The sequence below is a fragment of the Miniopterus natalensis genome, chromosome X, assembly GCF_054644295.1.
Source record: "Miniopterus natalensis isolate mMinNat1 chromosome X, mMinNat1.hap1, whole genome shotgun sequence".
Classification (NCBI taxonomy): domain Eukaryota; kingdom Metazoa; phylum Chordata; class Mammalia; order Chiroptera; family Miniopteridae; genus Miniopterus; species Miniopterus natalensis.
Window position 1 is genome coordinate 88,973,796 of NC_142103.1, and position 5,155 is coordinate 88,978,950.

Genomic DNA, 5,155 nt, shown 5'->3' on the forward strand with positions numbered 1-5,155 from the left:
GAAGACTCCAGCAAGGTTGGGAACATGTAAGCCTCTGGAGGCCTGGGCTTGAAGCTGGCAAATTGTCAATGTCACCCACATAACACTGTCCAGAGCAGTGATCTGCTCATTAATGCACCTTGTATTGGCTGCCATCCCTTCCTTGCCTCGGTTTACCAGTCTCATATCAGTGTTTCTTAGGATCACTCCCAAATAAATGACATGCCCTGGTATCCATATCTTAGAGTCTATTTCTGAGGGAACCCAATCTATGATGGTGACTAGACATTTTACCAAGAATTCAAAAAAATATATGAAAAGAAATTGCCACTCTGAAGAAAAGCCACTAAGATGGAATGTAAGAACTCAGGAAAAAAGGTGACAAGACATCAGGAAGATAATCAAATGAGCTGTCAGAACATGGTAGAGTATTAGAAGAAAAATGTCAGAATCATAGGAGTAAAGATGAAATTGGAAGGAAAATGGGAGATTATAGATGGAATCATAGACATTGTAGTAAGCAAGTAACAGAGAAATAGAAACTAGAAATGAAAAATAGCAATAGAAGCAGAAGTGTTAAAAGAGATTAGAGAGAAAAATAATAGTTACAGAAGACAGCTGAAGAACATCCAATACACATAGAAGTGAAGTCCCAGGAGAAGAAAAATAAAACATGGAAAGAGACAAATATTTAAATATGTAATAAAAAACCTTCCCTTAATCAAAAGATAATCTACCCTGTGTGCTAGGAAAACCTTCCCTAGAATGGTCCACATTAAAACATGACCTGATAAGTTATTGTACCTTAAAGATAAATAATCTGAATTTGAATACTTTTACTAATACACTCGTGTCCCAAATACCTTTTCAAGTGAAAATTCACAAGTACATTGTGAAAATTCTCTTTCAGTACACTAGTTACATAAAAAAAAAGAATGTATTGGGCAACCAGGCAAAAAGATTAAGTCACTCAGCCTGGCCTCAAATTTCTCTGTAGTATCAGTCCAGGCCAAAAGACAATGGTGAACTCCCTACAATATACTCAAGGAACTAACAAGCGAGACAAGGATTTTATATCTAGCCAAGCTGTCCTTCAAGCATAAAGGCAACAGAAAATAATTATGAATATGCAAGAACTTAAAGGGGTATTGTTATTATGAGCTCTTTTTGAGAAAACTACGAGAGGATGAACTTCAGCCAACCAACAGATGACTAGGGAAAGGACTAATGGTAAGCACCAAATATATTTTAACTGCAAAGATAAAACTAAAACACATGTGGGGATTAGGATGACAGACGAAAAAATAAATGTCATATGTCCAGACAATGTTTGAAATAATGCACTTAAAAAATATTGTGAGAAGGGAGAAAAGTAAATTTTTTGGATTACTTTAACTGGGAGTCACAATACATCATTTTGGACTTTCAAATAAAATCTTAGAAATGTATACATAAATAATAGTGTACAAAGATAAGCATTAAGAAAGAATGTCAACTGTAAAATAAAATTAAAAGAAGAAAAAGAAAGATAACATTATTTAAGAGTTAACTGGTGAAAGACAAGAAAGAAAGGGAGAAGAGAAAAAGAATGAATTTGGGTTATTTGCAAATGTCATATGGATTATTGCTTTGAACGATCAACTTTTCAAAAGTTAAAATGTATCAGAATCTTCTTTAACACAAAACTAACTGCAACTTGTTGGAGAGGAGAATGTAGCGGTCTAAGCATTACAGTGTAATTGAGACATAGTATGATTTTATGAAGAGATTGGAGTTTGCCATTTATGTAGCATTATATGGGATTTAAACCACAGGGCTCCACATTGCTGAAAGAATATATGATTAAAATGGGCTTTATCATGGAAGTATTTATTTTTTAAAAAAACACGTATGCAGCTTTTAACGAAGATGGCCCTAAAGCAAAGAAGGAAGCCCCTGCCCCTCCCAAAGCCAAAGCCAAAGCCAAAGCAAAGGCTTTGAAGGCAAAGAAAGCAGTGCTGAAAGGCGTCCACAGCCATAAAAAAAAGATCTGCACGTCACCCACCTTCCGACGGCTGAAGACACTGAGGCTCCGAAGGCAGCCTAAATATCCTTGGAAGAGGACACCCAGGAGAAACAAGCTTGACCACTATGCCATCATCAAATTCCCCCTGACTACCGAGTCAGCCATGAAGAAGATAGAAGACAATACACTTGTGTTATTGTGGATGTCAAGGCCAACAAGCACCAGATCAAACAGGCTGTGAAGAAGCTCTACGACATTGACGTGGCCAAGGTCAACACCCTGATCAGGCCTGATGGAGAGAAGGCATATGTTCAACTGGCTCCTGACGATGATGTTTTGGATGTTGCCAACAAAATTGGGATCATCTAAACTGAGTCCAGCTGGCTAATTCTAAATATAAAAATCTTACACTGTAACAAACAAACAAAAACAAACAAAAAAACTTATGCATAAAGTAATTGTGTAGTCTGTTATGACACTATAAGAGTTCCTTCCAAGGAAGGATGAACATCCAGGTAGCTAGAAGGGAACACAAGTGGAAGGGGTGCACTTGCCACTTATGAGTATATAATTATTACAATTGTGCTCATTTAGAATGCACTATAATGATCAATCTCATAAACTACTTTGGGCTAAGCTATCTCATGGAAAGAAGTACTAAAAGATAGGCCTTCATATGTAGAATGCATAACTAATTTCAAATTAGAGCTAAGAAAATTCATAAACTCATTCTGTAAGCAGCTAACCTGGAAACCTCAGAAGATTCAAGAATATACACCTCAAGTGAAAGAAAATTCGTGCTGAAAATGTGCTTTATATAATTTTCTTTCATCGGGTTTCCTGCTCCTTGGAAAATGCAATGCTTTGTGAATTTACTTAATGGGCCAAGAAAACTCACTGTGCTAGTGTCTTATAGGCTCAAGAAGTCCCAAAGCAGCCTTCTAAGGCATCATACTCACCACACTAGTTATCTAAATTGAGAGACAGAAGCTTTAGTTATATGTGTACTTGATTTATATCATATCAGTTTATATAAAGAAGAATTGGTTAGAGATTCTCAAGATTTTTAAATGTAAGGACCCCTTTTTAAGCATCAAAGCATTTTAAGATCCACACATGATGAGAAAATACGTTATTATAAATTACTACTATGGATTCTGTAATGCTCTAATAGCCATTTGTTATTTTTGCTGGTCAGCATCTCTTCCAGTACCCCAATTTTCCTATGGTGAACCATTCCTACTTTTCTACTCTCAGTCCATTCGTGTTGGATGATTTCGACTCAATTCTTGATTCTGGGTGTCAGCATGTAACTCAGGCCTGGCCAATCAGAGCATCCCATTTCCCTTGCCGCAGTAAGTACTTCCAGGATGGGCACGGACTACCTGGTTTGAGGTCTTTGAACTTTTACTGGGACTGTTGAGAGTGAGGCAGTCCCTTTTGTCCTGGACTGTTGGAATTTGCCTATATAAGCCTGTAGCTATTGACAACCACCTTCACAATGATAAAGTATGCATGAGAATAAAGCTCAATGACAAGAGATAAAGCTGATATATTTAAAGAGATGGAGTACCATTTTCATGGTTTGGGTCCCTAGAACTATTCACGCCTGGATTTATTCATATACTTTTCATATATATGAGCCCATAAATATCATTTTTAGTTAAACTGTGTTTTCTTTACTTGAAAGTAAGTCTTTTCTAATACAAATGCTTTGAGATGATGTTTTATTTTATTAATCCCCAACAGCAAGTAATATTTAAAATATTGGAACAAATATTCATGAGAAATATTATTTAGTTAATGAGAAGTTAACATTCTATGTGTATATGATATGAAGACCTTTGGCAACTAACTACCACAAGGGATCAGAGACCTATGGGTTTGGAACTTTTTAATCTAAATTTTAGAGGTCACATAGACACAGATTTTTGTTGTTGTTGTTAATCCTCACTGGAGGGTAGTTTTTCCTCTTTTCCTCCATTCTTTTTCTCTTTCTTTTTTCCTCCCTCCCTCCCTCCTTCCTTTTTTCCTTCCTTTCTTTCTAATACTCACCCGAAGATATTTTTTCCATTGCCTTTCAGAGAGAGTGGAAAAGAGAGAGAGAAACATCAATGTGAGAGAGACACATTGATTGGTTGCCTCCTGCATGAACCCCAACCAGGGCCGACCTGCAATCGAGGTAGGTGCTCTTGGCCAGAATTGAACCTGGGACCCTTCAGGCTGTGGACCAATGCTCTAATCACTGAGCCAAACTGGCTAGGGTGATTATTTTTTCATTGATTTTTTTAGAGAGAGTGGAAGGGAAGGAGGGGGCGGGAGAGAGAAAGAGAGAAATATCCATGTGAGAGAGACACAGCAATTGGTTGCTTCCTGCACGTGCCCTGAGCGGGGTGAGGAATGAACCCACAACCCAGGTGCCTGTCCTTGACAGGAATAGAATCTGAGACCTTTTGGTTCACAGGCTGATACTCTAATCACTGAGCAACACCAGCTAGGGCTAGATACAGATTAAGGCCACATTTATACAACTAAAATGTAGACTGGAAGATGATTATCTTGAAAATCTAGTGGGACTTAGAAAGCTAATCAACACTGCATTTTGTCTCTCAGCATAATTTCAAAGTCAAATATGGCTCACATCTAAAAAATATGCACTGCAGTTAGATGGTTTTTATAGTGATTGAAAATACTCCAGGGACTGTACTACAATTTCATTTTAGCATGTAGAATATTTAGAACTTCAATAAAGCTACAAGGTATTATTCAGTAAAATAAAATAAGATTATTATCAATGTCATCTTAAAAAGAATCATGAGGATATGTATATAGCTATAGCTATTTTTTCAAGCATCATTTTATTAGTTTATAAGTTTGTCAAGCTAATCTACTGCTTTCCAGGTGCCTCCAAACACATTATTTCATTTAATTCTAACAGTAATTCTGTAAGGAAGTAAACTAGAAGTTATTGAGACTATGTTGAATTCTATAGTGCGTGAGGCATAAGCACACATACATGAATATATTTTAATGTAAAGTAACACCATAAGGTGAGTGTTATTATAACTCTTATACACAAGAAAATTAGGGCTTAAAAGGTAAATAAGATATATTAGTTCACATAGTTAATAGAAAGCAAAGCTTGGATTAATAAAAAAATTTTAAGGACTC

At 36.4% G+C, this 5,155-nt stretch overlaps 1 pseudogene; it reads left to right on the forward strand.

Moving 5' to 3' along the window:
* The first annotated feature begins 330 nt into the window (after positions 1-330).
* LOC107534446 (large ribosomal subunit protein uL23 pseudogene) lies at positions 331-2,398 on the forward strand (annotated as a pseudogene).
* Positions 2,399-5,155: the final 2,757 nt, after the last annotated feature.